At 56.7% G+C, this 25,933-nt stretch overlaps 17 non-coding genes and 1 pseudogene across 17 annotated transcripts; all 18 read left to right on the forward strand.

The window, feature by feature from the left end:
• The first annotated feature begins 71 nt into the window (after positions 1 to 71).
• On the forward strand, positions 72 to 190 carry LOC143417972 (5S ribosomal RNA). The gene has a single exon (XR_013098120.1). It is a non-coding gene; the product is annotated as a 5S ribosomal RNA (ribosomal RNA).
• A 1,205-nt stretch (positions 191 to 1,395) lies between these two features.
• LOC143417852 (5S ribosomal RNA) lies at positions 1,396 to 1,514 on the forward strand. The gene has a single exon (XR_013097999.1). It is a non-coding gene; the product is annotated as a 5S ribosomal RNA (ribosomal RNA).
• Positions 1,515 to 2,686: 1,172 nt separating this feature from the next.
• Positions 2,687 to 2,805, forward strand: LOC143417202 (5S ribosomal RNA). The gene has a single exon (XR_013097419.1). It is a non-coding gene; the product is annotated as a 5S ribosomal RNA (ribosomal RNA).
• Positions 2,806 to 3,939: 1,134 nt separating this feature from the next.
• Positions 3,940 to 4,058, forward strand: LOC143417337 (5S ribosomal RNA). The gene has a single exon (XR_013097558.1). It is a non-coding gene; the product is annotated as a 5S ribosomal RNA (ribosomal RNA).
• Positions 4,059 to 5,894: 1,836 nt separating this feature from the next.
• Positions 5,895 to 6,013, forward strand: LOC143417203 (5S ribosomal RNA). Its single transcript, XR_013097420.1, has one exon. It is a non-coding gene; the product is annotated as a 5S ribosomal RNA (ribosomal RNA).
• Positions 6,014 to 6,638: 625 nt separating this feature from the next.
• On the forward strand, positions 6,639 to 6,757 carry LOC143417575 (5S ribosomal RNA; annotated as a pseudogene).
• A 1,369-nt stretch (positions 6,758 to 8,126) lies between these two features.
• Positions 8,127 to 8,245, forward strand: LOC143417204 (5S ribosomal RNA). Its single transcript, XR_013097421.1, has one exon. It is a non-coding gene; the product is annotated as a 5S ribosomal RNA (ribosomal RNA).
• An 856-nt stretch (positions 8,246 to 9,101) lies between these two features.
• Positions 9,102 to 9,220, forward strand: LOC143417176 (5S ribosomal RNA). The gene has a single exon (XR_013097393.1). It is a non-coding gene; the product is annotated as a 5S ribosomal RNA (ribosomal RNA).
• A 664-nt stretch (positions 9,221 to 9,884) lies between these two features.
• Positions 9,885 to 10,003, forward strand: LOC143417712 (5S ribosomal RNA). The gene has a single exon (XR_013097860.1). It is a non-coding gene; the product is annotated as a 5S ribosomal RNA (ribosomal RNA).
• A 1,611-nt stretch (positions 10,004 to 11,614) lies between these two features.
• Positions 11,615 to 11,733, forward strand: LOC143417829 (5S ribosomal RNA). Its single transcript, XR_013097976.1, has one exon. It is a non-coding gene; the product is annotated as a 5S ribosomal RNA (ribosomal RNA).
• A 1,799-nt stretch (positions 11,734 to 13,532) lies between these two features.
• LOC143417273 (5S ribosomal RNA) lies at positions 13,533 to 13,651 on the forward strand. Its single transcript, XR_013097492.1, has one exon. It is a non-coding gene; the product is annotated as a 5S ribosomal RNA (ribosomal RNA).
• A 1,057-nt stretch (positions 13,652 to 14,708) lies between these two features.
• Positions 14,709 to 14,827, forward strand: LOC143417713 (5S ribosomal RNA). Its single transcript, XR_013097861.1, has one exon. It is a non-coding gene; the product is annotated as a 5S ribosomal RNA (ribosomal RNA).
• Positions 14,828 to 16,508: 1,681 nt separating this feature from the next.
• On the forward strand, positions 16,509 to 16,627 carry LOC143417973 (5S ribosomal RNA). Its single transcript, XR_013098121.1, has one exon. It is a non-coding gene; the product is annotated as a 5S ribosomal RNA (ribosomal RNA).
• Positions 16,628 to 18,669: 2,042 nt separating this feature from the next.
• On the forward strand, positions 18,670 to 18,788 carry LOC143417974 (5S ribosomal RNA). Its single transcript, XR_013098122.1, has one exon. It is a non-coding gene; the product is annotated as a 5S ribosomal RNA (ribosomal RNA).
• Positions 18,789 to 20,193: 1,405 nt separating this feature from the next.
• Positions 20,194 to 20,312, forward strand: LOC143417351 (5S ribosomal RNA). Its single transcript, XR_013097572.1, has one exon. It is a non-coding gene; the product is annotated as a 5S ribosomal RNA (ribosomal RNA).
• A 1,527-nt stretch (positions 20,313 to 21,839) lies between these two features.
• On the forward strand, positions 21,840 to 21,958 carry LOC143417714 (5S ribosomal RNA). Its single transcript, XR_013097862.1, has one exon. It is a non-coding gene; the product is annotated as a 5S ribosomal RNA (ribosomal RNA).
• Positions 21,959 to 23,402: 1,444 nt separating this feature from the next.
• Positions 23,403 to 23,521, forward strand: LOC143417352 (5S ribosomal RNA). Its single transcript, XR_013097573.1, has one exon. It is a non-coding gene; the product is annotated as a 5S ribosomal RNA (ribosomal RNA).
• Positions 23,522 to 25,048: 1,527 nt separating this feature from the next.
• LOC143417270 (5S ribosomal RNA) lies at positions 25,049 to 25,167 on the forward strand. The gene has a single exon (XR_013097489.1). It is a non-coding gene; the product is annotated as a 5S ribosomal RNA (ribosomal RNA).
• The last annotated feature ends 766 nt before the right edge of the window (positions 25,168 to 25,933 follow it).

The following is a 25,933-nucleotide window of genomic DNA, read 5'->3' on the forward strand; positions in this document are numbered from 1 at the left end:
CTTCGTAACTTCAGGTACTTGCCACCTAATCAGTTGAATCCATAAATTGAGACATTTTGCTGGGGCCAGCAGCTTACGGCCATACCACCCTGAGCACGCCCGACCTCGTCTGATCTCGGAAGCTAAGCAGGGCTGGGCTTGGTTAGTACTTGGATGGGAGACTTCCTTGGAATACCTGGTGCTGTAAGCCTTTCATTTTCATGTCATTGAACCGCTTTTGATCCAGAGAAGGTGTGTATTAAAAGACCAAAAGCAGCTGCCCATTAATGAGGGCACATTAACGACATTGCTTTTGGCTGTTTTCCAATGTCTTGTGCTGCTAGCTGATGCCACCTACACCACACCAGGGCCTGAGTGACCGGCTGGGGCCACTTACACCACATCAGGGCCTGTGGCTCTGGCTGAGGCCACTTACACCACACCAGGGCCTGTGGCTGCTGGCTGAGGCCACTTACACCACACCAGGGCCTGTGGCTGCTGGCTGAGGCCACCTACACCACACCAGGGCCTTAGTTGCTATTGAGGCCAATTACACCACACCAGGGTCTGTGGCTCTTGCTCAGGCCACTTACACCACACCAGGGCCTGTGGCTGCTGGCTGAGGCCACTTACACCACACCAGGGCCTGTGGCTGCTGGCTGAGGCCACTTACACCACACCAGGGCCTGTGGCTGCTGGCTGAGGCCACTTACACCACACAAGGGCCTGTGGCTGCTGGCTGAGGCCACCTACACCACACCAGGGCCTGTGGCTTCTGGCTGAGGCCACTTACACCACACCAGGGCCTGTGGCTCTTGCTCAGGCCACTCATATCACACCAGACCCTGTGCTTCTGGCCAAGGCCATCTTCACCAAACCTGGCCCAGTGCTGCTTGCTGTGGCCACTTACACCACACCAGGGCCTTAGTTGCTATTGAGGCCACTTACACCACACCAGGGCCTTATTTGCTTCTGAGGCCACTTACACCACACCAGGGCCTTAGTTGCTATTGAGGCCAATTACACCACACCAGGGCCTGTGGCACTGGCTGAGGCCACTTACACCACACCAGGGCCTGTGGCTTCTGGCTGAGGCCACTTACACCACACAAGGGCCTGTGGCAGCTGGCTGAGGCCACCTACACCACACCAGGGCCTGTGGCTCTTGCTCAGGCCACTCATATCACACCAGACCCTGTGCTTCTGGCCGAGACCATCTTCACCAAACCTGGCCCTGTGCTGGTTCCAGAGGCCATCTTCAACAATCCAGGGCCTGTGCTGTTAGATAAATGCCAAACTGAGCCTAGGGTATTATGCAAACATGCAGGTATGGTTATAGGATTGTCTTCGTAACTTCAGGTACTTGCCACCTAATCAGTTGAATCCATAAATTGAGACATTGTGCTGGGGCCAGCAGCTTACGGCCATACCACCCTGAGCACGCCCGACCTCATCTGATCTCGGAAGCTAAGCAGGGCTGGGCTTGGTTAGTACTTGGATGGGAGACTTCCTTGGAATACCTGGTGCTGTAAGCCTTTCATTTTCATGTCATTGAACCGCTTTTGATCCAGAGAAGGTGTGTATTAAAAGACCAAAAGCAGCTGCCCATTAATGAGGGCACATTAACGACATTGCTTTTGGCTCTTTTCCAATGTCTTGTGCTGCTAGCTGATGCCACCTACACCACACCAGGGCCTGAGTGACCGGCTGGGGCCACTTACACCACATCAGGGCCTGTGGCTCTGGCTGAGGCCACTTACACCACACCAAGGCCTGTGGCTGCTGGCTGAGGCCACCTACACCACACCAGGGCCTTAGTTGCTATTGAGGCCAATTACACCACACCAGGGTCTGTGGCTCTTGCTCAGGCCACTTACACCACACCAGGGCCTGTGGCTGCTGGCTGAGGCCACTTACACCACACCAGGGCCTGTGGCTCTGGCTGAGGCCACTTACACCACACCACGGCCTTATTTGCTTCTGAGGCCACTTACACCACACCAGGGCCTGTGGCTGCTGGCTGAGGCCACATACACCACACCAGGGCCTTAGTTGCTATTGAGGCCAATTACACCACACCAGGGCCTCTGGCACTGGCTGAGGCCACTTACACCACACCAGGGCCTGTGGCTGCTGGCTGAGGCCACTTACACCACACCAGGGCCTGTGGCTGCTGGATGAGGTGACTTACACCACACCAAGGCCTGTGGCTGCTGGCTGAGGCCACTTACACCACACCAGGGCCTTAGTTGCTATTGAGGCCACTTACACCACACCAGGGCCTGTGGCTGCTGGCTGAGGCCACTTACACCACACCAGGGCCTGTGGCTGCTGGCTGAGGCCACTTACTCCACACCAGGGCCTGTGGCTCTTGCTCAGGCCACTTACACCACACCAGGGCCTGTGGCTCTTGCTCAGGCTACTCATATCACACCAGGCCCTGTGCTTCTGGCCGAGGCCATCTTCACCAAACCAGGCCCTGTGCTGCTAGCTGTGGCCATGTACAACACACCAGGCCCTGTTCTGGTTCCTGAGGCCATCTTCAACAATCCAGGGCCTGTGCTGTTGGATAAATGCTAAACTGAGCCTTTGGGTTAGGGTATTATGCAAACATGCAGGTATGGTTATAGGATTGTCTTTGTAACTTCAGGTACTTGCCACCTAATCAGTTGAATCCATAAATTGAGACATTGTGCTGGGGCCAGCAGCTTACGGCCATACCACCCTGAGCACGCCCGACCTCGTCTGATCTCGGAAGCTAAGCAGGGCTGGGCTTGGTTAGTACTTGGATGGGAGACTGCCTGGGAATACCTCGTGCTGTAAGCCTTTCTTTTTCATGTCATTGAACCGCTTTTGATCCAGAGAAGGGGTGTATTAAAAGACCAAAAGCAGCTGCCCATTAATGAGGGCACATTAACGACATTGCTTTTGGCTGTTTTCCAATGTCTTGTGCTGCTAGCTGATGCCACCTACACCACACCAGGGCCTGAGTGACCGGCTGGGGCCACTTACACCACATCAGGGCCTGTGGCTGCTGGCTGAGGCCACTTACACCACACCAGGGCCTGTGGCTGCTGGCTGAGGCCACTTACACCACACCAGGGCCTGTGGCTGCTGGCTGAGGCCACTTACACCACACAAGGGCCTGTGGCTGCTGGCTGAGGCCACCTACACCACACCAGGGCCTGTGGCTTCTGGCTGAGGCCACTTACACCACACCAGGGCCTGTGGCTCTTGCTCAGGCCACTCATATCACACCAGACCCTGTGCTTCTGGCCAAGGCCATCTTCACCAAACCTGGCCCTGTGCTGCTGGCTGAGGCCACTTACACCACACCAGGGCCTTATTTACTTCTGAGGCCACTTACACCACACCAGGGCCTGTGGCTGCTGGCTGAGGCCACATACACAACACCAGGGCCTTAGTTGCTATTGAGGCCAATTACACCACACCAGGGCCTGTGGCACTGGCTGAGACCACTTACACCACACCAGGGCCTTAGTTGCTATTGAGGCCAATTACACCACACCAGGGCCTGTGGCACTGGCTGAGGCCACTTACACCACACCAGGGCCTGTGGCTGCTGGCTGAGGGCACTTACACCACACCAGGGCCTGTGGCTGCTGGCTGAGGCCACTTACACCACACCAGGGCCTGTGGCTCTTGCTCAGGCCACTCATATCACACCAGACCCTGTGCTTCTGGCCGAGGCCATCTTCACCCAACCAGGCCCTGTGCTGCTAGCTGTGGCCATGTACAACACACCAGGCCCTGTGCTGGTTCCAGAGGCCATCTTCAACAATCCAGGGCCTGTGCTGTTGGATAAATGCCAAACTGAGCCTTTGGGTTAGGGTATTATGCAAACATGCAGTTATGGTTATAGGATTGTCTTCGTAACTTCAGGTACTTGCCACCTAATCACTTGAATCCATAAATTGAGACATTGTGCTGGGGCCAGCAGCTTACGGCCATACCACCCTGAGCACGCCCGACCTCGTCTGATCTCGGAAGCTAAGCAGGGCTGGGCTTGGTTAGTGCTTGGATGGGAGACTGCCTGGGAATACCTGGTGCTGTAAGCCTTTCATTTTCATGTCATTGAACTGCTTTTGATCCAGAGAAGGGGTGTATTAAAAGACCAAAAGCAGCTGCCCATTAATGAGGGCACATTAACGACACTGCTTTTGGCTGTTTTCCAATGTCTTGTGCTGCTAGCTGATGCCACCTACACCACACCAGGGCCTGAGTGACCGGCTGGGGCCACTTACACCACATCAGGGCCTGTGGCTCTGGCTGAGGCCACTTACACCACACCAGGGCCTGTGGCTGCTGGATGAGGCGACTTACACCACACCAAGGCCTGTGGCTGCTGGCTGAGGCCACTTACACCACACCAGGGCCTTAGTTGTTATTGAGGCCACTTACACCACACCAGGGCCTGTGGCTCTGGCTGAGGCCACTTACACCACACCACGGCCTTATTTGCTTCTGAGGCCACTTACACCACACCAGGGCCTGTGGCTGCTGGCTGAGGCCACCTACACCACACCAGGGCCTTAGTTGCTATTGAGGCCACCTACACCACACCAGGGCCTGTGGCTGCTGGCTGAGGCCACTTACACCACACCAGGGCATTAGTTGCTATTGAGGCCACTTACACCACACCAGGGCCTGTGGCACTGGCTGAGGCCACTTACACCACACCAGGGCCTGTGGCTGCTGGCTGAGGCCACCTACACAACACCAGGGCATTAGTTGCTATTGAGGCCAATTACACCACACCAGGGTCTGTGACTCTTGCTCAGGCCACTTACACCACACCAGGGCCTGTGGCACTGGCTGAGGCCACTTACACCACACCAGGGCCTGTGGCTGCTGGCTGAGGCCACCTACACCACACCAGGGCATTAGTTGCTATTGAGGCCAATTACACCACACCAGGGTCTGTGGCTCTTGCTCAGGCCACTTACACCACACCAGGGCCTGTGGCACTGGCTGAGGCCACTTACACCACACCAGGGCCTGTGGCTGCTGGCTGAGGCCACTTACACCACACCAGGGCCTGTGGCTGCTGGCTGAGGCCACCTACACCACACCAGGGCCTTAGTTGCTATTGAGGCCAATTACACCACACCAGGGTCTGTGGCTCTTGGTCAGGCCACTTACACCACACCAGGGCCTGTGGCTGCTGGCTGAGGCCACTTACACCACATCAGGGCATTAGTTGCTATTGAGGCCACTTACACCACACCAGGGCCTGTGGCTGCTGGCTGAGGCCACCTACACCACACCAGGGCATTAGTTGCTATTGAGGCCAATTACACCACACCAGGGTCTGTGGCTCTTGCTCAGGCCACTTACACCACACCAGGGCCTGTGGCACTGGCTGAGGCCACTTACACCACACCAGGGCCTGTGGCTCTGGCTGAGGCCACTTACACCACACCAGGACCTGTGGCTGCTGGCTGAGGCCACTTACACCACACCAGGGCCTGTGGCTGCTGGCTGAGGTCACTTACACCACACCAGGGCCTGTGGCTGCTGGCTGAGGCCACTTACACCACACCAGTGCCTGTGGCTTCTGGCTGAGGCCACTTACACCACACCAGGGCCTGTGGCTCTTGTTCAGGCCACTCATATCACACCAGACCCTGTGCTTCTGGCCGAGGCCATCTTCACCAAACCTGGCCCTGTGCTGCTTGCTGTGACCATGTACAACACACCAGGCCCTGTGCTGGTTGCAGAGGCCATGTTCAACAATCCAGGGCCTGTGCTGTTAGATAAATGCCAAACTGAGCCTTTGGGTTAGGGTATTATGCAAACATGCAGGTATGGTTATAGGATTGTCTTCGTAACTTCAGGTACTTGCCACCTAATCAGTTGAATCCATAAATTGAGACATTGTGCTGGGGCCAGCAGCTTACGGCCATACCACCCTGAGCACGCCCGACCTCGTCTGATCTCGGAAGCTAAGCAGGGCTGGGCTTGGTTAGTACTTGGATGGGAGACTGCCTGGGAATACCTCGTGCTGTAAGCCTTTCTTTTTCATGTCATTGAACCGCTTTTGATCCAGAGAAGGGGTGTATTAAAAGACCAAAAGCAGCTGCCCATTGATGAGGGCACATTAACGACATTGCTTTTGGCTGTTTTCCAATGTCTTGTGCTGCTAGCTGATGCCACCTACACCACACCAGGGCCTGAGTGACCGGCTGGGGCCACTTACACCACATCAGGGCCTGTGGCTCTGGCTGAGGCCACTTACACCACACCAGGGCCTGTGGCTGCTGGCTGAGGCCACTTACACCACACCAGGGCTGTGGCTGCTGGCTGAGGCCACTTACACCACACCAGGGCCTGTGGCTGCTGGCTGAGGCCACTTACACCACACCAGGGCCTGTGGCTGCTGGCTGAGGCCACTTACACCACACCAGGGCCTGTGGCTCTTGCTCAGGCCACTCATATCACACCAGGCCCTGTTCTGGTTCCTGAGGCCATCTTCAACAATCCAGGGCCTGTGCTGTTGGATAAATGCCAAACTGAGCCTTTGGGTTAGGGTATTATGCAAACATGCAGGTATGGTTAAAGGATTGTCTTCGTAACTTCAGGTACTTGCCACCTAATCACTTGAATCCATAAATTGAGACATTGTGCTGGGGCCAGCAGCTTACGGCCATACCACCCTGGGCACGCCCGACCTCGTCTGATCTCAGAAGCTAAGCAGGGCTGGGCTTGGTTAGTACTTGGATGGGAGACTTCCTTGCACTACCTGGTGCTGTAAGCCTTTCATTTTCATGTCATTGAACCGCTTTTGATCCAGAGAAGGGGTGTATTAAAAGACCAAAAGCAGCTGCCCATTAATGAGGGCACATTAACGACATTGCTTTTGGCTCTTTTCCAATGTCTTGTGCTGCTAGCTGATGCCACCTACACCACACCAGGGCCTGAGTGACCGGCTGGGGCCACTTACACCACATCAGGGCCTGTGGCTCTGGCTGAGGCCACTTACACCACACCAGGGCCTGTGGCTGCTGGCTGAGGCCACTTACACCACACCAGGGCCTTAGTTGCTATTGAGGCCAATTACACCACACCAGGGTCTGTAGCTCTTGCTCAGGCCACTTACACCACACCAGGGCCTGTGGCTGCTGGCTGAGGCCACTTACACCACACCAGGGCCTGTGGCTGCTGGCTGAGGCCACTTACACCACACCAGGGCCTGTGGCTGCTGGCTGAGGCCACTTACACCACACAAGGGCCTGTGGCTGCTGGCTGAGGCCACCTACACCACACCAGGGCCTGTGGCTTCTGGCTGAGGCCACTTACACCACACCAGGGCCTGTGGCTCTTGCTCAGGCCACTCATATCACACCAGACCCTGTGCTTCTGGCCAAGGCCATCTTCACCAAACCTGGCCCTGTGCTGCTGGCTGAGGCCACTTACACCACACCAGGGCCTTATTTACTTCTGAGGCCACTTACACCACACCAGGGCCTGTGGCTGCTGGCTGAGGCCACATACACAACACCAGGGCCTTAGTTGCTATTGAGGCCAATTACACCACACCAGGGCCTGTGGCACTGGCTGAGACCACTTACACCACACCAGGGCCTTAGTTGCTATTGAGGCCACTTACACCACACCAGGGCCTGTGGCTGCTGGCTGTGGCCATGTACACCACACAAGGGCCTGTGGCTGCTGGCTGAGGCCACATACACCACACCAGGGCCTTAGTTGCTATTGAGGCCAATTACACCACACCAGGGCCTGTGGCTGCTGGCTGAGGGCACTTACACCACACCAGGGCCTGTGGCTGCTGGCTGAGGCCACTTACACCACACCAGGGCCTGTGGCTCTTGCTCAGGCCACTCATATCACACCAGACCCTGTGCTTCTGGCCGAGGCCATCTTCACCCAACCAGGCCCTGTGCTGCTAGCTGTGGCCATGTACAACACACCAGGCCCTGTGCTGGTTCCAGAGGCCATCTTCAACAATCCAGGGCCTGTGCTGTTGGATAAATGCCAAACTGAGCCTTTGGGTTAGGGTATTATGCAAACATGCAGTTATGGTTATAGGATTGTCTTCGTAACTTCAGGTACTTGCCACCTAATCACTTGAATCCATAAATTGAGACATTGTGCTGGGGCCAGCAGCTTACGGCCATACCACCCTGAGCACGCCCGACCTCGTCTGATCTCGGAAGCTAAGCAGGGCTGGGCTTGGTTAGTACTTGGATGGGAGACTGCCTGGGAATACCTCGTGCTGTAAGCCTTTCTTTTTCATGTCATTGAACCGCTTTTGATCCAGAGAAGGGGTGTATTAAAAGACCAAAAGCAGCTGCCCATTAATGAGGGCACATTAACGACACTGCTTTTGGCTGTTTTCCAATGTCTTGTGCTGCTAGCTGATGCCACCTACACCACACCAGGGCCTGAGTGACCGGCTGGGGCCACTTACACCACATCAGGGCCTGTGGCTCTGGCTGAGGCCACTTACACCACACCAGGGCCTATGGCTGCTGGATGAGGCGACTTACACCACACCAAGGCCTGTGGCTTCTGGCTGAGGCCACTTACACCACACCAGGGCCTTAGTTGTTATTGAGGCCACTTACACCACACCAAGGCCTGTGGCTCTGGCTGAGGCCACTTACACCACACCACGGCCTTATTTGCTTCTGAGGCCACTTACACCACACAAGGGCCTGTGGCTGCTGGCTGAGGCCACATACACCACACCAGGGCCTTAGTTGCTATTGAGGCCAATTACACCACACCAGGGCCTGTGGCTCTTGCTCAGGCCACTTACACCACACCAGGGCCTGTGGCTCTTGCTCAGGCCACTCATATCACACCAGGCCCTGTGCTTCTGGCCGAGGCCATCTTCACCAAACCAGGCCCTGTTCTGCTAGCTGTGGCCATGTACAACACACCAGGCCCTGTTCTGGTTCCTGAGGCCATCTTCAACAATCCAGGGCCTGTGCTGTTGGATAAATGCTAAACTGAGCCTTTGGGTTAGGGTATTATGCAAACATGCAGGTATGGTTATAGGATTGTCTTCGTAACTTCAGGTACTTGCCACCTAATCACTTGAATCCATAAATTGAGACATTGTGCTGGGGCCAGCAGCTTACGGCCATACCACCCTGAGCACGCCCGACCTCGTCTGATCTCGGAAGCTAAGCAGGGCTGGGCTTGGTTAGTACTTGGATGGGAGACTACCTGGGAATACCTCGTGCTGTAAGCCTTTCTTTTTCATGTCATTGAACCGCTTTTGATCCAGAGAAGGGGTGTATTAAAAGACCAAAAGCAGCTGCCCATTAATGAGGGCACATTAACGACATTGCTTTTGGCTCTTTTCCAATGTCTTGTGCTGCTAGCTGATGCCACCTACACCACACCAGGGCCTGAGTGACCGGCTGGGGCCACTTACACCACATCAGGGCCTGTGGCTCTGGCTGAGGCCACTTACACCACACCAGGGCCTGTGGCTGCTGGCTGAGGCCACTTACACCACACCAGGGCCTGTGGCTGCTGGCTGAGGCCACTTACACCACACCAGGGCCTGTGGCTGCTGGCTGAGGCCAATTACACCACACCAGGGCCTGTGGCTCTTGCTCAGGCCACTCATATCACACCAGACCCTGTGCTTCTGGCCGAGGCCATCTTCACCAAACCTGGCCCTGTGCTGCTTGCTGTGGCCATGTACAACACACCAGGGCCTGTGCTGGTTCCAGAGGCCATCTTCAACAATCCAGGGCCTGTGCTGTTAGATAAATGCCAAACTGAGCCTTTGGGTTAGGGTATTATGCAAACATGCAGGTATGGTTATAGGATTGTCTTCGTAACTTCAGGTACTTGCCACCTAATCACTTGAATCCATAAATTGAGACATTGTGCTGGGGCCAGCAGCTTACGGCCATACCACCCTGAGCACGCCCGACCTCGTCTGATCTCGGAAGCTAAGCAGGGCTGGGCTTGGTTAGTACTTGGATGGGAGACTGCCTGGGAATACCTGGTGCTGTAAGCCTTTCATTTTCATGTCATTGAACCGCTTTTGATCCAGAGAAGGGGTGTATTAAAAGACCAAAAGCAGCTGCCCATTAATGAGGGCACATTAACGACATTGCTTTTGGCTCTTTTCCAATGTCTTGTGCTGCTAGCTGATGCCACCTACACCACACCAGGGCCTGAGTGACCGGCTGGGGCCACTTACACCACATCAGGGCCTGTGGCTCTGGCTGAGGCCACTTACACCACACCAGGGCCTGTGGCTGCTGGCTGAGGCCACCTACACCACACCAGGGCCTGTGGCTGCTGGCTCAGGCCACTTACACCACACCAGGGCCTGTGGCTGCTGGCTGAGGCCACTTACACCACACCAGGGCCTGTGGCTGCTGGCTGAGGCCACTTACACCACACCAGTGCCTGTGGCTGCTGGCTGAGGCCACTTACACCACACCAGGGCATTAGTTGCTATTGAGGCCCCTTACACCACACCAGGGTCTGTGGCTCTTGCTCAGGCCACTTACACCACACCAGGGCCTGTGGCACTGGCTGAGGCCACTTACACTACACCAGGGCCTGTGGCTCTGGCTGAGGCCACTTACACCACACCAGGGCCTGAGTGACCGGCTGGGGCCACTTACACCACATCAGGGCCTGTGGCTGCTGGCTGAGGCCACTTACACCACACCAGGGCCTGTGGCTGCTGGCTGAGGGCACTTACACCACACCAGTGCCTGTGGCTGCTGGCTGAGGTCACTTACACCACACCAGGGCATTAGTTGCTATTGAGGCCAATTACACCACACCAGGGTCTGTGACTCTTGCTCAGGCCACTTACACCACACCAGGGCCTGTGGCTGCTGGCTGAGGCCACTTACACCACACCAGGGCCTGTGGCTGCTGGCTGAGGCCACTTACACCACACCAGGGCCTGTGGCTGCTGGCTGAGGTCACTTACACCACACCAGGGCATTAGTTGCTATTGAGGCCAATTACACCACACCAGGGTCTGTGACTCTTGCTCAGGCCACTTACACCACACCAGGGCCTGTGGCACTGGCTGAGTCCACTTACACCACACCAGGGCCTGTGGCTGCTGGCTGAGGCCACTTACACCACACCAGGGCCTGTGGCTGCTGGCTGAGGTCACTTACACCACACCAGGGCCTGTGGCTGCTGGCTGAGGGCACTTACACCACACCAGTGCCTGTGGCTTCTGGCTGAGGCCACTTACACCACACCAGGGCCTGTGGCTGCTGGCTGAGGCCACTTACACCACACAAGGGCCTGTGGCTGCTGGCTGAGGCCACCTACACCACACCAGGGCCTGTGGCTCTTGCTCAGGCCACTCATATCACACCAGACCCTGTGCTTCTGGCCGAGGCCATCTTCACCAAACCTGGCCCTGTGCTGCTTGCTGTGGCCATGTACAACACACCAGGCCCTGTGCTGGTTCCAGAGGCCATCTTCAACAATCCAGGGCCTGTGCTGTTAGATAAATGCCAAACTGAGCCTTTGGGTTATGGTATTATGCAAACATGCATGTATGGTTATAGGATTGTCTTCGTAACTTCAGGTACTTGCCACCTAATCAGTTGAATCCATAAATTGAGACATTGTGCTGGGGCCAGCAGCTTACGGCCATACCACCCTGAGCACTCCCGACCTCGTCTGATCTCGGAAGCTAAGCAGGGCTGGGCTTGGTTAGTACTTGGATGGGAGACTGCCTGGGAATACCTGGTGCTGTAAGCCTTTCATTTTCATGTCATTGAACCGCTTTTGATCCAGAGAAGGGGTGTATTAAAAGACCAAAAGCAGCTGCCCATTAATGAGGGCACATTAACGACATTGCTTTTGGCTGTTTTCCAATGTCTTGTGCTGCTAGCTGATGCCACCTACACCACACCAGGGCCTGAGTGACCGGCTGGGGCCACTTACACCACATCAGGGCCTGTGGCTCTGGCTGAGGCCACTTACACCACACCAGGGCCTGTGGCTGCTGGCTGAGGCCACTTACACCACACCAGGGCCTGTGGCTGCTGGCTGAGGCCACCTACACCACACCAGGGCCTTATTTGCTTCTGAGGCCACTTACACCACACCAGGGCCTGTGGCTGCTGGCTGAGGCCACATACACCACACCAGGGCCTTAGTTGCTATTGAGGCCAATTACACCACACCAGGGCCTGTGGCTCTTGCTCAGGCCACTTACACCACACCAGGGCCTGTGGCTGCTGGCTGAGGCCACTTACACCACACCAGGGCCTGTGGCTGCTGGCTGAGGCCACTTACACCACACCACGGCCTTAGTTGCTATTGAGGCCACTTACACCACACCAGGGCCTGTGGCTGCTGGCTGAGGCCACATACACCACACCACGGCCTTATTTGCTTCTGAGGCCACTTACACCACACCAGGGCCTGTGGCTGCTGGCTGAGGCCACATACACCACACCAGGGCCTTAGTTGCTATTGAGGCCACTTACTCCACACCAGGGCCTGTGGCACTGGCTGAGGCCACTTACACCACACCAGGGCCTTAGTTGCTATTGAGGCCAATTACACCACACCAGGGTCTGTGGCTCTTGCTCAGGCCACTTACACCACACCAGGGCCTGTGGCTGCTGGCTGAGGCCACTTACACCACACCAGGGCATTAGTTGCTATTGAGGCCACTTACACCACACCAGGGCCTGTGGCTGCTGGCTGAGGCCACCTACACCACACCAGGGCATTAGTTGCTATTGAGGCCAATTACACCACACCAGGGTCTGTGGCTCTTGCTCAGGCCACTTACACCACACCAGGGCCTGTGGCACTGGCTGAGGCCACTTACACCACACCAGGGCCTGTGGCTCTGGCTGAGGCCACTTACACCACACCAGGGCCTGTGGCTGCTGGCTGAGGCCACTTACACCACACCAGGGCCTGTGGCTGCTGGCTGAGGCCACTTACACCACACCAGTGCCTGTGGCTTCTGGCTGAGGCCACTTACACCACACCAGGGCCTTAGTTGCTATTGAGGCCAATTACACCACACCAGGGTCTGTGACTCTTGCTCAGGCCACTTACACCACACCAGGGCCTGTGGCTGCTGGCTGAGGCCACTTACACCACACCAGGGCCTGTGGCTGCTGGCTGAGGCCACTTACACCACACCAGGGCCTGTGGCTGCTGGCTGAGGGCACTTACACCACACCAGTGCCTGTGGCTTCTGGCTGAGGCCACTTACACCACACCAAGGCCTGTGGCTCTTGCTCAGGCCACTCACATCACACCAGGCCCTGCGCTTCTGGCCGAGGCCATCTTCACCAAACCAGGCCCTGTGCTGCTAGCTGTGGCCATGTACAACACACCAGGCCCTGTGCTGGTTCCTGAGGCCATCTTCAACAATCCAGGGTCTGTGCTGTTAGATAAATGCTAAACTGAGCCTTTGGGTTAGGGTATTATGCAAACATGCAGGTATGGTTAAAGGATTGTCTTCGTAACTTCAGGTACTTGCCACCTAATCAGTTGAATCCATAAATTGAGACATTGTGCTGGGACCAGCAGCTTACGGCCATACCACCCTGAGCACGCCCGACCTCGTCTGATCTCGGAAGCTAAGCAGGGCTGGGCTTGGTTAGTACTTGGATGGTAGACTGCCTGGGAATACCTGGTGCTGTAAGCCTTTCATTTTCATGTCATTGAACCGCTTTTGATCCAGAGAAGGGGTGTATTAAAAGACCAAAAGCAGCTGCCCATTAATGAGGGCACATTAACGACATTGCTTTTGGCTGTTTTCCAATGTCTTGTGCTGCTAGCTGATGCCACCTACACCACACCAGGGCCTGAGTGACCGGCTGGGGCCACTTACACCACATCAGGGCCTGTGGCTGCTGGCTGAGGCCACTTACACCACACCAGGGCCTGTGGCTGCTGGCTGAGGCCACTTACACCACACCAGGGCCTGTGGCTGCTGGCTGAGGCCACCTACACCACACCAGGGCCTTAGTTGCTATTGAGGCCAATTACACCACACCAGGGCCTGTGGCTGCTGGCTGAGGCCACTTACACCACACCAGGGCATTAGTTGCTATTGAGGCCACTTACACCACACCAGGGCCTGTGGCTGCTGGCTGAGGCCACCTACACCACACCAGGGCATTAGTTGCTATTGAGGCCACTTACACCACACCAGGGCCTGTGGCACTGGCTCAGGCCACTTACACCACACCAGGGCCTGTGGCTCTGGCTGAGGCCACTTACACCACACCAGGGCCTGTGGCTGCTGGCTGAGGCCACTTACACCACACCAGGGCCTGTGGCTGCTGGCTGAGGCCACTTACACCACACCAGGGCCTGTGGCTGCTGGCTGAGGCCACTTACACCACACCAGTGCCTGTGGCTTCTGGCTGAGGCCACTTACACCACACCAGGGCCTGTGGCTCTTGCTCAGGCCACTCACATCACACCAGGCCCTGCGCTTCTGGCCGAGGCCATCTTCACCAAACCAGGCCCTGTGCTGCTAGCTGTGGCCATGTACAACACACCAGGCCCTGTGCTGGTTCCTGAGGCCATCTTCAACAATCCAGGGCCTGTGCTGTTAGATAAATGCTAAACTGAGCCTTTGGGTTAGGGTATTATGCAAACATGCAGGTATGGTTAAAGGATTGTCTTCGTAACTTCAGGTACTTGCCACCTAATCAGTTGAATCCATAAATTGAGACATTGTGCTGGGGCCAGCAGCTTACGGCCATACCACCCTGAGCACGCCCGACCTCGTCTGATCTCGGAAGCTAAGCAGGGCTGGGCTTGGTTAGTACTTGGATGGGAGACTGCCTGGGAATACCTGGTGCTGTAAGCCTTTCATTTTCATGTCATTGAACCGCTTTTGATCCAGAGAAGGGGTGTATTAAAAGACCAAAAGCAGCTGCCCATTAATGAGGGCACATTAACGACATTGCTTTTGGCTGTTTTCCAATGTCTTGTGCTGCTAGCTGATGCCACCTACACCACACCAGGGCCTGAGTGACCGGCTGGGGCCACTTACACCACATCAGGGCCTGTGGCTGCTGGCTGAGGCCACTTACACCACACCAGGGCCTGTGGCTGCTGGCTGAGGCCACTTACACCACACCAGGGCCTGTGGCTGCTGGCTGAGGCCACCTACACCACACCAGGGCCTTAGTTGCTATTGAGGCCAATTACACCACACCAGGGCCTGTGGCTCTTGCTCAGGCCACTTACACCACACCAGGGCCTGTGGCTGCTGGCTGAGGCCACCTACACCACACCAGGGCATTAGTTGCTATTGAGGCCAATTATACCACACCAGGGTCTGTGGCTCTTGCTCAGGCCACTTACACCACACCAGGGCCTGTGGCACTGGCTCAGGCCACTTACACCACACCAGGACCTGTGGCTCTGGCTGAGGCCACTTACACCACACCAGGGCCTGTGGCTGCTGGCTGAGGCCACTTACACCACACCAGGGCCTGTGGCTGCTGGCTGAGGCCACTTACACCACACCAGGGCCTGTGGCTGCTGGCTGAGGCCACTTACACCACACCAGTGCCTGTGGCTTCTGGCTGAGGCCACTTACACCACACCAGGGCCTGTGGCTCTTGCTCAGGCCACTCACATCACACCAGGCCCTGCGCTTCTGGCCGAGGCCATCTTCACCAAACCAGGCCCTGTGCTGCTAGCTGTGGCCACCTACACCACACCAGGGCATTAGTTGCTATTGAGGCCAATTACACCACACCAGGGTCTGTGGCTCTTGCTCAGGCCACTTACACCACACCAGGGCCTGTGGCACTGGCTGAGGCCACTTACACCACACCAGGGCCTGTGGCACTGGCTGAGGCCACTTACACCACACCAGGGCCTGTGGCTGCTGGCTGAGGCCACTTACACCACACCAGGGCCTGTGGCTGCTGGCTGAGGCCACTTACACCACACCAGGGCCTGTGGCTCCTGGCTGAGGTCACATACACCACACCACGGCCTTATTTGCTTCTGAGGCCACTTACACCACACCAGGGCCTGTGGCTGCTGGCTGAGGCCACATACACCACACCAGGGCCTAAGTTGCTATTGAGGCCAATTACACCACACCAGGGCCTGTGGTCTTGCTCAGGCCACTTACACCACACCAGGGCCTGTGGCTCTTGCTCAGGCCACTTACTCCACACCAGGGCCTGTGGCTCTTGCTCAGGCCACTTACACCACACCAGGGCCTGTGGCTCTTGCTCAGGCCACTCATATCACACCAGGCCCTGTGCTTCTGGCCGAGGCCATCTTCACCAAACCAGGCCCTGTACTGCTAGCTGTGGCCATGTACAACACACCAGGCCCTGTTCTGGTTCCTGAGGCCATCTTCAACAATCCAGGGCCTGTGCTGTTGGATAAATGCTAAACTGAGCCTTTGGGTTAGGGTATTATGCAAACATGCAGGTATGGTTATAGGATTGTCTTCGTAACTTCAGGTACTTGCCACCTAATCACTTGAATCCATAAATTGAGACATTGTGCTGGGGCCAGCAGCTTACGGCCATACCACCCTGAGCACGCCCGACCTCGTCTGATCTCGGAAGCTAAGCAGGGCTGGGCTTGGTTAGTACTTGGATGGGAGACTTCCTTGGAATACCTGGTGCTGTAAGCCTTTCATTTTCATGTCATTGAACCGCTTTTGATCCAGAGAAGGGGTGTATTAAAAGACCAAAAGCAGCTGCCCATTAATGAGGGCACATTAACGACATTGCTTTTGGCTGTTTTCCAATGTCTTGTGCTGCTAGCTGATGCCACCTACACCACACCAGGGCCTGAGTGACCGGCTGGGGCCACTTACACCACATCAGGGCCTGTGGCTCTGGCTGAGGCCACTTACACCACACCAGGGCCTGTGGCTGCTGGCTGAGGCCACTTACACCACACCAGGGCCTGTGGCTGCTGGCTGAGGCCACTTACACCACACCAGGGCCTGTGGCTGCTGGCTGAGGCCACTTACACCACACCAGGGCCTGTGGCTGCTGGCTGAGGCCACTTAAACCACACCAGGGCCTGTGGCTGCTGGCTGAGGCCACTTACACCACACAAGGGCCTGTGGCTGCTGGCTGAGGCCACTTACACCACACCAGGGCCTGTGGCTGCTGGCTGAGGCCACTTACACCACACAAGGGCCTGTGGCTGCTGGCTGAGGCCACCTACACCACACCAGGGCCTGTGGCTCTTGCTCAGGCCACTCATATCACACCAGACCCTGTGCTTCTGGCCAAGGCCATCTTCACCAAACCTGGCCCAGTGCTGCTTGCTGTGGCCATGTACAACACACCAGGCCCTGTGGCTGCTGGCTGAGGCCACTTACACCACACCAGGGCCTTAGTTGCTATTGAGGCCACTTACACCACACCAGGGCCTGTGGCTGCTGGCTGAGGCCACCTACACCACACCAGGGCATTAGTTGCTATTGAGGCCAATTACACCACACCAGGGTCTGTGACTCTTGCTCAGGCCACTTACACCACACCAGGGCCTGTGGCACTGGCTGAGTCCACTTACACCACACCAGGGCCTGTGGCTGCTGGCTGAGGCCACTTACACCACACCAGGGCCTGTGGCTGCTGGCTGAGGGCACTTACACCACACCAGTGCCTGTGGCTTCTGGCTGAGGCCACTTACACCACACCAGGGCCTGTGGCTGCTGGCTCAGGCCACTTACACCACACCAGGGCCTGTGGCTGCTGGCTGAGGCCACTTACACCACACCAGGGCCTGTGGCTGCTGGCTGAGGCCACTTACACCACACCAGTGCCTGTGGCTGCTGGCTGAGGCCACTTACACCACACCAGGGCATTAGTTGCTATTGAGGCCCCTTACACCACACCAGGGTCTGTGGCTCTTGCTCAGGCCACTTACACCACACCAGGGCCTGTGGCACTGGCTGAGGCCACTTACACTACACCAGGGCCTGTGGCTCTGGCTGAGGCCACTTACACCACACCAGGGCCTGTGGCTGCTGGCTGAGGCCACTTACACCACACCAGGGCCTGTGGCTGCTGGCTGAGGCCACTTACACCACACCAGGGCCTGTGGCTCCTGGCTGAGGTCACATACACCACACCACGGCCTTATTTGCTTCTGAGGCCACTTACACCACACCAGGGCCTGTGGCTGCTGGCTGAGGCCACATACACCACACCAGGGCCTTAGTTGCTATTGAGGCCAATTACACCACACCAGGGCCTGTGGCTCTTGCTCAGGCCACTTACTCCACACCAGGGCCTGTGGCTCTTGCTCAGGCCACTTACTCCACACCAGGGCCTGTGGCTCTTGCTCAGGCCACTTACACCACACCAGGGCCTGTGGCTCTTGCTCAGGCCACTTACACCACACCAGGGCCTGTGGCTCTTGCTCAGGCCACTCATATCACACCAGGCCCTGTGCTTCTGGCCGAGGCCATCTTCACCAAACCAGGCCCTGTGCTGCTAGCTGTGGCCATGTACAACACACCAGGCCCTGTTCTGGTTCCTGAGGCCATCTTCAACAATCCAGGGCCTGTGCTGTTGGATAAATGCTAAACTGAGCCTTTGGGTTAGGGTATTATGCAAACATGCAGGTATGGTTATAGGATTGTCTTTGTAACTTCAGGTACTTGCCACCTAATCAGTTGAATCCATAAATTGAGACATTGTGCTGGGGCCAGCAGCTTACGGCCATACCACCCTGAGCACGCCCGACCTCGTCTGATCTCGGAAGCTAAGCAGGGCTGGGCTTGGTTAGTACTTGGATGGGAGACTTCCTTGGAATACCTGGTGCTGTAAGCCTTTCATTTTCATGTCATTGAACCGCTTTTGATCCAGAGAAGGGGTGTATTAAAAGACCAAAAGCAGCTGCCCATTAATGAGGGCACATTAACGACATTGCTTTTGGCTCTTTTCCAATGTCTTGTGCTGCTAGCTGATGCCACCTACACCACACCAGGGCCTGAGTGACCGGCTGGGGCCACTTACACCACACCAGGGCCTGTGGCTGCTGGCTGAGGCCACTTACACCACACCAGGGCATTAGTTGCTATTGAGGCCACTTACACCACACCAGGGCCTGTGGCACTGGCTGAGGCCACTTACACCACACCAGGGCCTGTGGCTGCTGGCTGAGGCCACCTACACCACACCAGGGCATTAGTTGCTATTGAGGCCAATTACACCACACCAGGGTCTGTGACTCTTGCTCAGGCCACTTACACCACACCAGGGCCTGTGGCACTGGCTGAGGCCACTTACACCACACCAGGGCCTGTGGCTGCTGGCTGAGGCCACCTACACCACACCAGGGCATTAGTTGCTATTGAGGCCAATTACACCACACCAGGGTCTGTGGCTCTTGCTCAGGCCACTTACACCACACCAGGGCCTGTGGCACTGGCTGAGGCCACTTACACCACACCAGGGCCTGTGGCTGCTGGCTGAGGCCACTTACACCACACCAGTGCATTAGTTGCTATTGAGGCCAAATACACCACACAAGGGTCTGTGACTCTTGCTCAGGCCACTTACACCACACCAGGGCCTGTGGCTGCTGGCTGAGGCCACTTACACCACACCAGGGCCTGTGGCTGCTGGCTGAGGCCACTTACACCACACCAGGGCCTGTGGCTGCTGGCTGAGGCCACTTACACCACACCAGTGCCTGTGGCTTCTGGCTGAGGTGACTTACACCACACCAAGGCCTGTGGCTGCTGGCTGAGGCCACTTACACCACACCAGGGCCTTAGTTGCTATTGAGGCCACTTACACCACACCAGGGCCTGTGGCTCCTGGCTGAGGCCACATACACCACACCACGGCCTTATTTGCTTCTGAGGCCACTTACACCACACCAGGGCCTTAGTTGCTATTGAGGCCAATTACACCACACCAGGGCCTGTGGCTCTTGCTCAGGCCACTCATATCACACCAGGCCCTGTGCTTCTGGCCGAGGCCATCTTCACCAAACCAGGCCCTGTGCTGCTAGCTGTGGCCATGTACAACACACCAGGCCCTGTTCTGGTTCCTGAGGCCATCTTCAACAATCCAGGGCCTGTGCTGTTGGATAAATGCTAAACTGAGCCTTTGGGTTAGGGTATTATGCAAACATGCAGGTATGGTTATAGGATTGTCTTCGTAACTTCAGGTACTTGCCACCTAATCACTTGAATCCATAAATTGAGACATTGTGCTGGGGCCAGCAGCTTACGGCCATACCACCCTGAGCACGCCTGACCTCGTCTGATCTCGGAAGCTAAGCAGGGCTGGGCTTGGTTAGTACTTGGATGGGAGACTTCCTTGGAATACCTGGTGCTGTAAGCCTTTCATTTTCATGTCATTGAACCGCTTTTGATCCAGAGAAGGGGTGTATTAAAAGACCAAAAGCAGCTGCCCATTAATGAGGGCACATTAACGACATTGCTTTTGGCTCTTTTCCAATGTCTTGTGCTGCTAGCTGATGCCACTTACACCACACCAGGGCCTGAGTGACCGGCTGGGGCCACTTACACCACATCAGGGCCTGTGGTTGCTGGCTGAGGCCACTTACACCACACCAGGGCCTGTGGCTGCTGGCTGAGGCCACCTACACCACACCAGGGCATTAGTTGCTATTGAGGCCAATTACACCACACCAGGGTCTGTGGCTCTTGCTCAGGCCACTTACACCACACCAGGGCCTGTGGCACTGGCTGAGGCCACTTACACCACACCAGGGCCTGTGGCTGCTGGATGAGGCGACTTACACCACACCAAGGCCTGTGGCTGCTGGATGAGGCCACTTACACCACACCAGGGCCTTAGTTGCTATTGAGGCCACTTACACCACACCAGGGCCTGTGGCTCTGGCTTAGGCCACTTACACCACACCACGGCCTTATTTGCTTCTGAGGCCACTTACACCACACCAGGGCCTGTGGCTGCTGGCTGAGGCCACTTACACCACACCAGGGCCTGTGGCTGCTGGCTGAGGCCACTTACACCACACCAGGGCATTAGTTGCTATTGAGGCCAATTACACCACACCAGGGTCTGTGGCTCTTGCTCAGGCCACTTACACCACACCAGGGCCTGTGGCACTGGCTGAGGCCATTTACACCACACCAGGGCCTGTGGCTGCTGGCTGAGGCCACTTACACCACACCAGTGCCTGTGGCTGCTGGATGAGGCGACTTACACCACACCAAGGCCTGTGGCTGCTGGATGAGGCGACTTACACCACACCAAGGCCTGTGGCTGCTGGCTGAGGCCACTTACACCACACCAGGGCCTTAGTTGCTATTGAGGCCACTTACACCACACCAGGGCCTGTGGCTGCTGGCTGTGGCCATGTACACCACACCAGGGCCTGTGGCTGCTGGCTGAGGCCACTTACACCACACCAGGGCCTTAGTTGCTATTGAGGCCAATTACACCACACCAGGGCCTGTGGCACTGGCTGAGGCCACTTACACCACACCAGGGCCTGTGGCTGCTGGCTGAGGCCACTTACACCACACCAGGGCCTGTGGCTGCTGGCTGAGGCCACTTACACCACACCAGGGCCTGTGGCTCTGGCTCAGGCCACTCATATCACACCAGACCCTGTGCTTCTGGCCGAGGCCATCTTCACCCAACCAGGCCCTGTGCTGCTAGCTGTGGCCATGTACAACACACCAGGCCCTGTGCTGGTTCCAGAGGCCATCTTCAACAATCCAGGGCCTGTGCTGTTGGATAAATGCCAAACTGAGCCTTTGGGTTAGGGTATTATGCAAACATGCAGTTATGGTTATAGGATTGTCTTCGTAACTTCAGGTACTTGCCACCTAATCACTTGAATCCATAAATTGAGACATTGTGCTGGGGCCAGCAGCTTACGGCCATACCACCCTGAGCACGCCCGACCTCGTCTGATCTCGGAAGCTAAGCAGGGCTGGGCTTGGTTAGTACTTGGATGGGAGACTGCCTGGGAATACCTGGTGCTGTAAGCCTTTCATTTTCATGTCATTGAACTGCTTTTGATCCAGAGAAGGGGTGTATTAAAAGACCAAAAGCAGCTGCCCATTAATGAGGGCACATTAACGACACTGCTTTTGGCTGTTTTCCAATGTCTTGTGCTGCTAGCTGATGCCACCTACACCACACCAGGGCCTGAGTGACCGGCTGGGGCCACTTACACCACATCAGGGCCTGTGGCTCTGGCTGAGGCCACTTACACCACACCAGGGCCTGTGGCTGCTGGATGAGGCGACTTACACCACACCAAGGCCTGTGGCTGCTGGCTGAGGCCACCTACACCACACCAGGGCCTGAGTGACCGGCTGCGGCCACTTACACCACATCAGGGCCTGTGGCTGCTGGCTGAGGCCACTTACACCACACCAGGGCCTGTGGCTGCTGGCTGAGGCCACTTACACCACACCAGGGCATTAGTTGCTATTGAGGCCAATTACACCACACCAGGGCCTGTGGCTCTGGCTGAGGCCACTTACACCACACCAGGGCCTGTGGCTGCTGGATGAGGCGACTTACACCACACCAAGGCCTGTGGCTGCTGGCTGAGGCCACTTACACCACACCAGGGCCTTAGTTGCTATTGAGGCCACTTACACCACACCAGGGCCTGTGGCTGCTGGCTGAGGCCACATACACCACACCACGGCCTTATTTGCTTCTGAGGCCACTTACACCACACCAGGGCCTGTGGCTGCTGGCTGAGGCCACTTACACCACACCAGGGCCTGTGGCTGCTGGCTGAGGCCACCTACACCACACCAGGGCCTTAGTTGCTATTGAGGCCAATTACACCACACCAGGGTCTGTGGCTCTTGCTCAGGCCACTTACACCACACCAGGGCCTGTGGCTGCTGGCTGAGGCCACTTACACCACACCAGGGCATTAGTTGCTATTGAGGCCAATTACACCACACCAGGGTCTGTGGCTCTTGCTCAGGCCACTTACACCACACCAGGGCCTGTGGCTCTGGCTGAGGCCACTTACACCACACCAGGGCCTTAGTTGCTATTGAGGCCACTTACACCACACCATGGCCTGTGGCTCTGGCTGAGGCCACTTACACCACACCAGGGCCTGTGGCTCTGGCTGAGGCCACTTACACCACACCAGGGCCTTAGTTGCTATTGAGGCCAATTACACCACACCAGGGCCTGTGGCTCTTGCTCAGGCCACTCATATCACACCAGGGCCTGTGCTTCTGGCCGAGGCCATCTTCACCAAACCAGGCCCTGTTCTGGTTCCTGAGGCCATCTTCAACAATCCAGGGCCTGTGCTGTTGGATAAATGCTAAACTGAGCCTTTGGGTTAGGGTATTATGCAAACATGCAGGTATGGTTATAGGATTGTCTTCGTAACTTCAGGTACTTGCCACCTAATTACTTGAATCCATAAATTGAGACATTGTGCTGGAGCCAGCAGCTTACGGCCATACCACCCTGAGCACGCCTGACCTCGTCTGATCTCGGAAGCTAAGCAGGGCTGGGCTTGGTTAGTACTTGGATGGGAGACTTCCTTGGAATACCTGGTGCTGTAAGCCTTTCATTTTCATGTCATTGAACCGCTTTTGATCCAGAGAAGGGGTGTATTAAAAGACCAAAAGCAGCTGCCCATTAATGAGGGCACATTAACGACATTGCTTTTGGCTCTTTTCCAATGTCTTGTGCTGCTAGCTGATGCCACTTACACCACACCAGGGCCTGAGTGACCGGCTGGGGCCACTTACACCACATCAGGGCCTGTGGTTGCTGGCTGAGGCCACTTACACCACACCAGGGCCTGTGGCTGCTGGCTGAGGCCACCTACACCACACCAGGGCATTAGTTGCTATTGAGGCCAATTACACCACACCAGGGTCTGTGGCTCTTGCTCAGGCCACTTACACCACACCAGGGCCTGTGGCACTGGCTGAGGCCACTTACACCACACCAGGGCCTGTGGCTGCTGGATGAGGCGACTTACACCACACCAAGGCCTGTGGCTGCTGGATGAGGCCACTTACACCACACCAGGGCCTTAGTTGCTATTGAGGCCACTTACACCACACCAGGGCCTGTGGCTCTGGCTTAGGCCACTTACACCACACCACGGCCTTATTTGCTTCTGAGGCCACTTACACCACACCAGGGCCTGTGGCTGCTGGCTGAGGCCACTTACACCACACCAGGGCCTGTGGCTGCTGGCTGAGGCCACTTACACCACACCAGGGCATTAGTTGCTATTGAGGCCAATTACACCACACCAGGGTCTGTGGCTCTTGCTCAGGCCACTTACACCACACCAGGGCCTGTGGCACTGGCTGAGGCCACTTACACCACACCAGGGCCTGTGGCTGCTGGCTGAGGCCACTTACACCACACCAGTGCCTGTGGCTGCTGGATGAGGCGACTTACACCACACCAAGGCCTGTGGCTGCTGGATGAGGCGACTTACACCACACCAAGGCCTGTGGCTGCTGGCTGAGGCCACTTACACCACACCAGGGCCTTAGTTGCTATTGAGGCCACTTACACCACACCAGGGCCTGTGGCTGCTGGCTGTGGCCATGTACACCACACCAGGGCCTGTGGCTGCTGGCTGAGGCCACATACACCACACCAGGGCCTTAGTTGCTATTGAGGCCAATTACACCACACCAGGGCCTGTGGCACTGGCTGAGGCCACTTACACCACACCAGGGCCTGTGGCTGCTGGCTGAGGCCACTTACACCACACCAGGGCCTGTGGCTGCTGGCTGAGGCCACTTACACCACACCAGGGCCTGTGGCTCTGGCTCAGGCCACTCATATCACACCAGACCCTGTGCTTCTGGCCGAGGCCATCTTCACCCAACCAGGCCCTGTGCTGCTAGCTGTGGCCATGTACAACACACCAGGCCCTGTGCTGGTTCCAGAGGCCATCTTCAACAATCCAGGGCCTGTGCTGTTGGATAAATGCCAAACTGAGCCTTTGGGTTAGGGTATTATGCAAACATGCAGTTATGGTTATAGGATTGTCTTCGTAACTTCAGGTACTTGCCACCTAATCACTTGAACCCATAAATTGAGACATTGTGCTGGGGCCAGCAGCTTACGGCCATACCACCCTGAGCACGCCCGACCTCGTCTGATCTCAGAAGTTAAGCAGGGCTGGGCTTGGTTAGTACTTGGATGGGAGACTGCCTGGGAATACCTGGTGCTGTAAGCCTTTCATTTTCATGTCATTGAACTGCTTTTGATCCAGAGAAGGGGTGTATTAAAAGACCAAAAGCAGCTGCCCATTAATGAGGGCACATTAACGACACTGCTTTTGGCTGTTTTCCAATGTCTTGTGCTGCTAGCTGATGCCACCTACACCACACCAGGGCCTGAGTGACCGGCTGGGGCCACTTACACCACATCAGGGCCTGTGGCTCTGGCTGAGGCCACTTACACCACACCAGGGCCTGTGGCTGCTGGATGAGGCGACTTACACCACACCAAGGCCTGTGGCTGCTGGCTGAGGCCACCTACACCACACCAGGGCCTGAGTGACCGGCTGCGGCCACTTACACCACATCAGGGCCTGTGGCTGCTGGCTGAGGCCACTTACACCACACCAGGGCCTGTGGCTGCTGGCTGAGGCCACTTACACCACACCAGGGCATTAGTTGCTATTGAGGCCAATTACACCACACCAGGGCCTGTGGCTCTGGCTGAGGCCACTTACACCACACCAGGGCCTGTGGCTGCTGGATGAGGCGACTTACACCACACCAAGGCCTGTGGCTGCTGGCTGAGGCCACTTACACCACACCAGGGCCTTAGTTGCTATTGAGGCCACTTACACCACACCAGGGCCTGTGGCTGCTGGCTGAGGCCACATACACCACACCACGGCCTTATTTGCTTCTGAGGCCACTTACACCACACCAGGGCCTGTGGCTGCTGGCTGAGGCCACTTACACCACACCAGGGCCTGTGGCTGCTGGCTG

Source organism: Maylandia zebra, linkage group LG3, assembly GCF_041146795.1.
Source record: "Maylandia zebra isolate NMK-2024a linkage group LG3, Mzebra_GT3a, whole genome shotgun sequence".
Taxonomy (NCBI): domain Eukaryota; kingdom Metazoa; phylum Chordata; class Actinopteri; order Cichliformes; family Cichlidae; genus Maylandia; species Maylandia zebra.